General features: G+C 53.3%; 1 protein-coding gene across 1 annotated transcript in view; it reads right to left on the bottom strand.

Annotated features, from left to right (window-relative positions):
* The window catches only part of LOC116941500 (centrosome and spindle pole-associated protein 1-like), a 49308-nt gene extending 37609 nt beyond the window's left edge, over positions 1 to 11699 (bottom strand). Inside the window, exon 1 of the mRNA XM_076066668.1 lies at positions 10462 to 11699. The gene's annotated coding sequence lies outside the window, so the exon portion shown is untranslated. The remainder of the gene's footprint in view (positions 1 to 10461) is intronic.
* Between the last annotated feature and the right edge of the window lie 669 nt (positions 11700 to 12368).

Raw genomic sequence — 12368 nt, 5'->3', positions numbered from 1 at the left:
TTCAGCAAGACATTTGACGAACACCTTTTGCGCTTGCGCGCCGTGTTCCTCAAAATGCGTGCTGCGAATTTGAAATTTAAGCCGCAAAAGTGCCACCTGCTACGGGAATCCGTACGCTATTTGGGGCACATCGTCAGCCGCTCGGGCATATCCACCGATCCCGCAAAGACGCAGTGTGTCAACTCCTGGCCAACCCCCACCTCGGTGGCTGAGGTCAGGAGTTTCATTGGATTTGCGTCTTATTACCGGCGGTTCGTCGCGGATTTCGCGACCATTGCTAAGCCCTTACACGCTCTGACGGCGAAGGGAGTGAAATTTCACTGGGGCCAGGAGGAGGAGGTCGCTTTTTGTTCCCTTCGCGACGCTCTCGTGCGGGCCCCTCCATTGAGCTACCCCGATTTTTCGGAACCCTTCCTGCTCGATACAGACGCCAGCAATACGGGCATTGGGGGTGTGCTCTCACAGGTGATCTGTGGTGTGGAACGCGTCGTGGCTTATGGCAGTAGGGTTTTGTCTCCGGCGGAACAGAGATACTGCGTCACGCGTCGGGAACTCTTGGCTATTGTATTTTTTATGCAACAGTATCGCCCATACCTGTACGGTCGGCATTTCACTGTCCGTACGGACCATGCGGCATTACAATATGCCTTGCGGGTGACACAGCCTTCGGGGCAATTGTCCCGATGGCTCGAAATCCTTCAGGATTATGATTTCACGACCACATATCGGAAGGGTGCTCGGCACACTAATGCGGATGCGCTGTCTCGCCTGCCGCCCGCCTCAGATTGCGCTTGTCTCAGGGGATCGGGGCGTTGTAAGCCGCCAGAGGATAGCCCCCCCTTAGATATCCCGGTTCTCGCTGCTGCCACTGAGGACCCCTTGCCTGAGGGTCCTGTCGGGGAGGGAGGTGCGGACTCCTTGCTGGGGTTGTCCGTTGCTGAATGGGGGCGCCTCCAGATGGAGGACGCATCCCTCCTCGCGTTGCGTCGTCGCGCAGGGGGTTCCGTGCGGGGGGTCGCGGGGATTGATTCATACGGGCTGCTCCAGGGGCTCCTAATGCATTGGGATGGGAGGGCCTGCCGTCACAGGCTTGTGGTGCCATCCGCTTTGCGGGGTAAGGCCGTTTGGGCCGCACACGAGCGGCTTTTGCACCTGGGGACCCACAAGACCCTTGCCGTGCTCCAGCTGGATTTCTTCTGGCCGGGTATGGCAAGGGATGTGGATGACCTCCTGGGTGCATGCACTCAGTGCGCCCAACGAAAACCACCAGCGAAAGGCGCCTGCCCACCGCTACAATCTATCACGGTCTCTCGGGTTAACGAACTCGTCGCACTCGATATATTGGGGCCCTTCCCTGCGACCCCTAGGGGTAACAAGTACCTGCTGGTTGGCGTGGAATATTTCACCCGATGGCCTATGGCATGGCCTCTTGCTAACCAGTCAGCAGCAGCCGTTGCCGAGGCCTTTGTCCAGGGCTATGTCCTCGACAAGGGTGCTCCCGAACGGCTGCTGACTGACCAAGGGAAGAACTTCTCTGGCATCCTTCTGCACGAGGTGTGTGCGCTTCTTGGTACGAAAAAGATTCGCACATCCCCCTATCACCCACAAACCGATGGCATGGTGGAGCGGCTGCATAGGACGCTCACATCTATGTTGTGTCACCAGGTGTGTGACTCCCAGACCGATTGGGACCTTCACATTCCGGGGGTTTTGGCCGCCTATAGAATGGCTCCTCACGCGGCAACCGGCTTCTCGCCGTTCTTTTTGATGTACGGTCGCGACGTTGACCCACCAATTGCGAATCAGCTCCGCGTCTCGGAAACCAGCAGAAAATCGAAATTGGCCGACCACGTTAAATTTAATATCCTGAGGTTGACCGAGGCGCGGGAGGCAGCGGCCCAAAACTCTTCCTCTCGGCAGAAGGCCAACGAGAGGTTGCGATCGCGCCAATCACGCACACATGCGTGGAAGCCAGGCGATCAAGCCTGGCTGCACTGCCCTCAGGTGCCGTTGGCAACCTCGGCGAAATTGTTGCGGCCTTGGAGGGGCCCTGTGGTTATTGTGAAGGTTATGCGGCCGCAGTGCGTTCGTATCCAGTGGGGGAAACGCCGCTGGTACGTACACCCCTCGCGTCTGAAGCCGTTTGTGGCGCCGCGCGTCCCTCCACCACATTACACAGGCCGAGCATGTGATGTCTCCGCTGACTCCCGGACGGCGTCTTCGTCACCTGCCCTTGATGCTTCGCTAACTGTTCCACCTTCAGGCGCCTCAAGAATGACGGCTTCCAGCGCGCCTGCGCCACCCGGTGGGGACGGAGTTTGCCCTTCCGGGGTGACGGAAGACGGTGCACCTGCACAGCCGGTGCCCACTGCCGGGCCGACCGGACCCTCCCCCTACGATGGACCCGCAAATCGGACTCGCGCCAAAATGCGCCGCTTGTTGTAAAAATGGTTCTTGTTACTCTTGTTGTTCACTGTTAAGTTTTCTTGCTGCGTTGATGGGGGGGGCGGGTACAATGTATATGTGTATATAGTGTAATTTTGTATAGGTGGGTTGGGTTATTTATTGGGGTGTTCGTTCTTATGAGGCACGCACGGGTGGGGGTTTGTTGTGTTTATTGTTCGAGTATTGTTGCAGCCGGGACGGCTGCGGGTTACACGGGAGGGGGTGATGTAGGGGTGCTATGGGGAATAAACACATGACACGGGAAGGTGTGGTTCACCCACACCTTGGTGGCTACAACAACGTCCGCTAAGGCTCCAGTGGGTATAAAGTGCGGGGAGCCAGGGAGCTCGGGGCAGAGTGTGGGGCCCGAGGCTGAAGCAACCAGTGAAGAAAGAAGGCCAGCTAGGTGAGACCCTGGAACTCCTGTGACCGCTGCCCTTTTCAGGGCCGGCACAGCAAGCCAGTGGTGCGGCCCCAGAGCCCCAGAGTCAGAGTCCTTCTAAGGGCCGGTCTGGTCGGCGGGGTGCCGAGATCTGTGCCTAACCAGGGCCGGATCTGATAGCCTCCCTTAGAGCCCTACCAGGAGGAACTGGGAGCCTAGAGCTTAGGCTAGAGAGCCTGGGGTGTGTTCCTGAGTTATACGGGTGGAGGGGCCGCTACCCCTTCTAGTGTAACCCTTGTTAAGGTTTAAATAAATAGTGCTGCTTCTATTCTGCCGTCTCCGTGTCCTGGAATCCACTACACGCGTGTTGAGCTGCTTTCGCTGAAACACGCATTCGACAAAGCCGCATTTGGCAAGGTTTAACCGCACTGTGTTTGTTTGACTGGCATACGATGGACATCGCTCTCATTCGGCAAAGCGGCTGGGTGAGTGCTGTCCCCTCTCCTGTGTGAACCCGAGGTCACCTTCAGGGATTTCAGCTGTATATGTTGAACTTCTTTCGCACCGTACGTAGCCAACCGTGCTAATCGGAGGTGCGGGGGGCGAATGATAACAACAGCACTAAGCACAAAATGCAGTTATAAAGAAATAAGTTTCCGATCTGGATTATTTAAAAGTGGAGAGCTCCAGGAGCCCCTTTATATCGGAAGCAAGAGCGTTCCAGACGGCCGCAGAAGGGCATCTTAAAGGGCGACTGTGTGTATGAGTGCGTGTAGTCCCGGCTTTCATAGGTGCTAATCGCTGAACAGCACTTGCCCGACCAGGATATACGGATGACCTTTGTCTGTGTGTGTATGTATGTAAGTTGAGCTTCTTTCGCACCGTACGTAGCCAACCGTGCTAATCGGAGGTGCGGGGGGGGGGAAGAACAACACTAAACACAAAAAGCAGTTCTAAAGAAGTGAGTTTTCTACCTAGATTTGAAATTGCACAGCACCAGTGCCTTTTCGAATAACCTGATATATTACAAGCGCAGTCGGTCACGGGCCTGCGCTGCCGTGCCAAGAAAGGGTGCGCCCATTATCTGGTGATCAATTGCAGTCCGAACTGGTCGAGGTGCTCATTGGACGGCACGCTGTAAGCCCGCAATGAAAAACCACTTCACGTGTCACGCTCACGGTCACCCGCCCGCGTCCTCGCGGGCTCTGAATTGTTCCGGGACACCGCCTGGCTTCAGGTAAAGCGGTCGTGCCCCAGTGGCCACCCCATGAGTTCACGGTGGTGGCGAGCCTCAGGGACCCTCCCAGGTTCCTCTTGAGAACACGCACTCTCGTTGCTATCGATGCTTCACGACCCTGTAAAGTCCCCCACAACACGTGTCACGCCACCCACAACACGTGTCACGCCACCCACAACACGTGTCACGCCTCCCACAACACGTGTCACGCCACCCACAACACGTGTCACGCCACCCACAACACGTGTCACGCCACCCACAACACGTGTCACGCCTCCCACAACACGTGTCACGCCACCCACAACACGTGTCATGCCCCCACAACACGTGTCACGCCACACACAACACGTGTCACGCCCTCCACAACACGTGTCACGCCCTCCACAACTCGTATCAAGTTCCCCCACAACACGTGTCACGCCCTCCACAACACGTGTCACGCCCTCCACAACACGTGTCAAGTTCCCCCACAACACGTGTCACGCCCTCCACAACACGTGTCAAGTTCCCCCACAACACGTATCAAGTTCCCCCACAACACGTGTCATGCCCTCCACAGCACGTGTCAAGTTCCCCCACAACACGTGTCACGCCCTCCACAACACGTGTCACGCCCTCCACAACACGTGTCACGCCCTCCACAACACGTGTCACGCCCTCCACAACACGTGTCACGCCCCCCACAACACGTGTCACGCCTTCCACAACACGTATCAAGTTCCCCCACAACACGTGTCACACCCTCCACAACACTTGTCAAGTTCCCCCACAACACGTGTCACGCCCTCCACAACACGTGTCAAGTTCCCTCACAACACGTGTCACGCCCTCCACAACACGTGTCACGCCTTCCACAACAGGTATCAAGTTCCCCCACAACACGTGTCACACCCTCCACAACACGTGTCAAGTTCCCCCACAACACGTGTCACGCCCCCCACAACACGTGACAAGTTCCCCCACAACACGTATCAAGTTCCCCCACAACACGTGTCACGCCCTCCACAACACGTGTAAAGTTCCCCCACAACACGTATCAAGTTCCCCCACAACACGTGTCACGCCCTCCACAACACGTGTCACACCCTCCACAACACGTGTCAAGTTCCCCCACAACACGTGTCACGTCCTCCACAACACGTGTCAAGTTCCCCCACAACACGTGTCACGCCCTCCACAACACGTGTCACGCCCTCCACAACACGTGTCAAGTTCCCCCACAACACGTATCAAGTTCCCCCACAACACGTGTCACGCCCTCCACAACACGTGTCAAGTTCCCCCACAACACGTGTCACGCCCTCCACAACACGTGTCACGCCCTCCACAACACGTGTCACGCCCCCCACAACACGTGTCACGCCCTCCACAACACGTGTCACGTTCCCCCACAACACGTGTCACACCCTCCACAACACGTGTCAAGTTCCCCCACAACACGTGTCACACCCTCCACAACACGTGTCAAGTTCCCCCACAACACGTGTCACACCCTCCACAACACGTGTCAAGTACCCCCACAACACGTGTCACACCCTCCACAACACGTGTCAAGTACCCCCACAACACGTGTCACACCCTCCACAACACGTGTCAAGTTCCCCCACAACACGTGTCACGCCCCCACAACACGTGTCACGCCCTCCACAATACGTGTCAAGTTCCCCCACAACACGTGTCACGCCCCCACAACACGTGTCACGCCCTCCACAACACGTGTCAAGTTCCCCCACAACACGTGTCACGCCCTCCACAACACGTGTCAAGTTCCCCCACAACACGTGTCACGCCCTCCACAACACGTGTCAAGTTCCCCCACAACACGTGTCACGCCCCCACAACACGTGTCACGCCCTCCACAACACGTGTCAAGTTCCCCCACAACACGTGTCACACCCTCCACAACACGTGTCAAGTACCCCCACAACACGTGTCACACCCTCCACAACACGTGTCAAGTACCCCCACAACACGTGTCACACCCTCCACAACACGTGTCACGTCCTCCACAACACGTGTCACGCCCTCCACAACACGTGTCAAGTTCCACCACAACACGTGTCACGCCCCCACAACACGTGTCACGCCCTCCACAACACGTGTCACGCCCTCCACAACACGTGTCACGCCCTCCACAACACGTGTCAAGTACCCCCACAACAGGTGTCAAGTCCCCCAGTATTGTGTTGTTTTGGACATGTCGATTGCATCATTGCCAGGCCTTAATTTCTCACTAAATATTGTCCGGGTCGCTGGTAGACTGGCGTCGAAGTTTGCAAGTAACTCGTCGCCATCGCGAGAGCTAGACTGGGCGCGGTTCTGCCGGGTGTCGGAATTTGTTGGGTCGCGGACCCAGCTAAAATCCAGCCTTGACCATTCTCAGCAGTAGTTAATTCGTCTCATTTTCACCCCACCGGTTTTCGCTCGCACTGTCAGCCTCAACAAAATGCAACGCTTGCACCGTTACCCTTGGGAATGGACGTTCACAGACGAATCAGTTGCACAACATCCCTAATGACCCTCAGCTCCCTCCCCAACAGTGAACCCAACGACGCGGCGCTAATCCCTAGTGACGGGGGGACACGCTGAGCATATGGCAGGCAGCGAGCGCAGAAGGGTCACGGTGCCTCGAAGCCTTACGGCACCGTTCACATTGCCCCGCTGCCGGCTGTTGTTACGCGCGGCGATGTTGTCGTTTGTGTGCGCGCGCGCGTGGGGTGGGCTGTGTGCTTAGCGCTGTCGCAAGGCAAGTCCAGGCAGCGTGGCGGTGGTGGCGGTGGAGGCGATACGACCCCCTTGCTCAGGCCACTCGTTGCGGTAAAGTGGCCTTCGCGATTCGTCCACACTGGCCGCCAGAAGTCGTGGAAGACGCGACAGTCACCCGCACTGTGGCCCATCACACGTGACCTGGGGTGCCGCGGTGGCTCGGAGATGTGAATTACCTCGCCTGGTATGAAGGAGGTCGTGGGTTCGATCCCACCCTGGTGCCCGTTGTATAATTTAAGTTTGCGTGTCTCTCTCTCTCTCTCGCCGTGGTTGCGTGGATTTTTCTCCGGGTCCTCCGGTTTTTCACTCCACATTTGGACTCAACATCACAACGCGTTTACAGTATTTGGCTGCTCTAAATGTTCACATGATAAGCCACTTCATTGAGCTATCATTTGTGGCCAGGTCGCTTCTGAAACGAGCAAAATTGCTCAGTAGACCTTACCTGGTAAAATAATAGTAAAAGCATTAGTAAAATAGTAGCTACAGTGAAGGAAAAAAGTATTTGATCCCCTGCTGGTTTTGTACGTTTGCCCACTGACAAAGAAATGGTCATCCATGGGAGAGAGGGACTGAGAGAAAGAATAACAACAACAAAATCCAGAAAAATGCATGTCAAAAATGTTATAAATTGATTGGCATTTTAATGAGGGAAATAAGTATTTGACCCCTCTGCAAAACATGACTTAGTACTTGGTGGCAAAACCCCTGTTGGCAATCACAGAGGTCAGACGTTTCTTGTAGTTGGTCACCAGGTTTGCACACATCTCAGGAGGGATTTTGTCCCACTCCTCTTTGCAGATCTTCTCCAAGTCATTGAGGTTTCGAGGCTGACGTTTGGCAACTCGAACCTTCAGCTCCCTCCAGGACCTTAATGTGCTTCTTCTTGAGCCACTCCTTTGTTACCTTGGCCGTGTGTTTTGGGTCATTGTCATGCTGGAATACCCATCCACGACCCATTTTCAATGCCCTGGCTGAGGGAAGGAGGTTCTCACCCAAGATTTGACGGTACATGGCCCCGTCCATCGTCCCTTTGATGCGGTGAAGTTGTCCTGTCCCCTTAGCAGAAAAACACCCCCAAAGCATAATGTTTCCTCCTCCATGTTTGACGGTGGGGATGGTGTTCTTGGGGTCATAGGCAGCATTCCTCCTCCTCCAAACACGGCGAGTTGAGTTGATGCCAAAGAGCTCCATTTTGGTCTCATCTGACCACAACACTTTCACCCAGTTGTCCTCTGAATCATTCAGATGTTAATTGGCAAACTTCAGACGGGCATGTATATGTGCTTTCTTGAGCAGGGGGACCTTGCGGGCGCTGCAGGATTTCAGTCCTTCACGGCGTAGTGTGTTACCAATTGAGAGTTTGGAATCTGATTTATTGATTGCTTCTGTGGACAGGTGCCTTTTATACAGGTAACAAACTGAGATTAGGAGCACTCCCTTTAAGAGTGTGCTCCTAATCTCAGCTCGTTACTTGTATAAAAGACACCTGGGAGCCAGAAATCTTTCTGATTGAGAGGGGGTCAAATACTTATTTCCCTCATTAAAATGCAAATCAATTTATAACATTTTTAACATGCGCTTTTCTGGATTTTGTTGTTGTTATTCTGTCTCTCACTGTTCAAATAAACCTACCATTAAAATTATAGACTGATCATTTCTTTGTCAGTGGGCAAACGTACAAAATCAGCAGGGGATCAAATCCTTTTTCCCTCACTGTAAATCCAACTTGCACCGATGATGATTCAACTGCTGCACCGGGAGAGCGAACCGGCCCATCTCTTGATTCCAAGTCGGGTGTGCCGCTATCCGTTATACCACGACAGCGCCCCCTGCCACTGCCTGACCCTGTGTAAAATCCGAACCCAGCCACAGCAAGGCTCAACGCCGTGGAGGAATGGACTCGCGTTACATTGTAAATGCCTCCCATGGGTAGGACACACTTACCAACCATGAGGTATGCAGCCCATCCATGGGAGAGAGAGACTGAATAATTGACCCCGAGGATTCACAGGCTTCCGTGGTGAGGCCTCCAGCTCACAGAGACAGACTAAAGCAGTGGTTCTCAGGAAGGGGTCCGCACACCACCAGCGGACCCTGACGGTCCTCCAGATGGTCCGCGGTTAGCTGCGATGTGAATTCAGGTTGATCCGCCAATAACGACCTTTTATTTCTGGTATGAATGAATACTTTGCTTGCATTTAATTTTTTAAAAAAGAACGTTATGTTCCGGGAATATGGCTAATTTTGTATGACTGGTGTTTCGAAGTAAGTGAATGTGTTTTGTGGGGCTGTGTGGTTCGCAGGAATGTTTACATCGGCCGAATGCTCCGTGTGGCAAAACAATTTGAGAAACATTTCTGTTAGACAGAACACACTCACAATCCTTAATATTGGGTGTGGTCATGCCCTAGAGCAGGGGTGGGGAACGTCCGGCCCGCGGGCCGTATAAGGCCCTCGAAATCATTTGGTCTGGCCATGCCAAGGCAACCGCAGGCAGGACTCGAATTTCAATAAATCTAGGAGCAAACGTGGAAAAGCAGTTGCGAGTAGCAACATCATCAATACCAGCTAACATCACACGCCTCACTAAAGAAAAGCAGTTCCAGCCATCACATTATGGGTGAGTTAATTAAATGTTTGACTAAATATAACAGGCTCATTTTAAGTTGATAATTTTGTATGGCCCGCGAATGATGTCATAAATATCCAAATGGCCCTTGGCAGAAAAAAAGATTCCCCGCCCCTGGCCTAGAGCCACAGAGCCAGGCAATAACATACAAACACACAATACATATAAAGGAATAGACATTTCCCACAATACAATGAAGGACAACAATGATGCACCAATGATACATAGCAAAGCCTGGAGTGTGTCTCCTCTTCACACAGGAGTGTGCGTACGTACGTTGAACTTCTTTCGCACCGTACGTAGCCAACCGTGCTAATCGGAGGTCCGGTAAGGTGAGGTGGCTCCCATCTAAAGTTGGGCCCGGTGGTGGAAAGTCCACATTCCAATGGCAGGAGCCAGGAAGTCCAGACTGCTGTTGACTTTCCAGATTAAAGACGGTGATTATTTTAACGACTCGTAATGATGATGACGGTAATGATGATGGTGATGATGGGCTGAGTTGATGCCCAACCAGTAATTCACCTTGCGACGTTCCGATTGTGAAGAAATCCACATCACGCTCAAGGGAAACGCATCAAAGCGTGTTGTGCAGCATAGCCAGGAATAAAACCAGGACCTCTGAGATCAGCGCCCAGTGGTAAAAATACATTAAAAAAGTATTTTTTTATGTCACCAGGTAAGACCCACTGAGCTATATAGCTCTTTTTTAGACGCGCCCTGGCTACCACAAATTATAGCCCAAAGTAGTGGATTATCACGTGGCAATTTAGAGCAGCAAAACAATCCAAAGGCATTTTGATTCTACATGTGGTGGATAAAAACCGGAGGACTCGGAGAAAAATCCACGCGGCCACGAGGGAAACATCCAAATTCCAAATACACGGTCGTCAGGGTCGAACCCACGACCTCCTGTAAATCAGGCGAGGTAGTTAACATCTCGCCACCGTGGCGAGATTCAGCACCGCTCTCCACTGCGTGCGTGAGACGACCGGTACTCACTTAAGGCTGAGTCGACCTTAGGGAAGGCTCCTGACAAGGCTTTCGAAGTTTACATTCTCTCCGGCGATGATGTGATGTGCGTGGCGGTCATTAGCTGAAGCCGCGTCTGGCAGGCTCGAGGCGTGCGGCACGCGCGATCCACCTCCCCCCGCCGCTACCGCCCTCAGCCACTGTGGTTCCACTCACGCACACACACACAGCCGGGTTGCCAGGAGACACCACATATTGCAGGTAAAGGAGCCTTTAGCGGCCGCTATCGTGTTTGCTCAACATTCGAGTCAGGCCATGCCAAACAGTGCAAGCGCACACACACAAAGACAACGATAACCCCGTAAAGCCTCCAACAGACTGTCGGGCAAGTGTTGTAAGCGAGCGCTTGTGAAGGCCGGCACGGCACACGAGAGGGTGGGTGGCCAGCGCCACGCCCGACCGCCTTTGTCTCCCCAGTGGCGATGTTGTGGGGGGACTTGGCACGTGTTGTGGGGGGACTTGACACGCGTTGTGGGGGAACTTGACACGTGTTGTGGAGGGCGTGACACGTGTTGTGGGGGAACTTAATACTCGGTACTCAATTGAGGCTGATTCGGCCTATGCATAGACGCACACACACACACGTATGCACGCACGTGTGCACACGTACAAATACATATAAACATGCGTATACACACACCTACTCTCTCTATCAACGTATACACACACCATCATCCGGGTAAATTAAAGACATTAAGAAAAATCCAAATCCAGGGCGCGCCTATACTTAGACTTTCTTGGCTTAAAGAGACTGGGCCCTGTCATGAGGATGTGGAATGTCCACCACTGGCTCAGGGCCACCAATGGGCAATTGCACCACCTGACACTCGTTGAAGAAGGGAGACACTTTCACTGGGGCTCGGCCACGATGATTGACTTTCATAGCGAGGTCATGGGTTTTAAATTCGACTGCGCAGCCTTTAATTTTGCAGTTTGGCAGTGAACGCCAGACATTTACCCAGAATCAAACGAGAGACGGATATTGATGATGGACATAGTGTGCATGTGAATGAATGAGCGAGATGTGTACACGTTTGAATATAAGTACAGTATGTGTCTACATGTGCCTGTGCATATATGTAATGGGGAGCGGTGTCGCAGTGGTTAGCGCTCTGCACTACGAACCCGGCGACGCGAGTTCAATTCCCGCTCAGGGCCAACACCAGTGACGATAATGATCGGAACCGGCACTGGGCGTCCCCTAGGTCGACTCAGCCTCAAATGAGTACCTGGTGCGATGTGTAAACATCACTTTTGGGGAGACAAAGGCGGTCGGGCGTGTTGCTGGCCACCCACCCCGTCGGGGCCTTCATAAGTGCTCGCTAACAGCACTCGCCCTAAAAAGTATGTGAAGGCTATGCGTGAGATCTTTGTTTTTGTATGTCTCTGTGTGCTTTGTTCAAAGGTGCTGGAGTGTTGATGTCACGCGCAGCCCTGACAACGGAGGGGAAACACAGCAGCTCAGCGATTTTAATCATCAAGGGAGGGCCAATCTTCATCACCGCATTGCCAGGGTTCACGTTCAATCACACGCGCCCTGTGTGTTACAACATCCCAACAGCTACAAGGAACACACACAGCTTGCCCAGAAATGACAAGGCCCTCATCCATCAGTGGATTGACATCGGGCCGTAAAAAAAAAGTATTTTTTTTGTCCATAATAAAAACTTTGCTAAGTTTGGTTATACTGTACAGTATGCTGTATGCTGTAGGAGTGTTTGCTTGCTTTGGAAGGTATTTGTAATTTATTTTAATATACTTGATTTGCCTAGCGTACGATTGATTCGGAATACACAATGCCAGAAGCCAACCTTACTGCCCTGATTCAGAGATACCTCGCATGTAACGGATGTATTTCACACACTGTCAAACCATAC

The sequence above is a fragment of the Petromyzon marinus genome, chromosome 12, assembly GCF_048934315.1.
Source record: "Petromyzon marinus isolate PM22_M1 ecotype Great Lakes invasive population chromosome 12, UKy_Petmar_22M1.pri1.0, whole genome shotgun sequence".
Taxonomy (NCBI): domain Eukaryota; kingdom Metazoa; phylum Chordata; class Hyperoartia; order Petromyzontiformes; family Petromyzontidae; genus Petromyzon; species Petromyzon marinus.
Note: the sequence above shows the minus strand (reverse complement) of the source record. Positions and strands in the feature narration are given on the sequence as shown.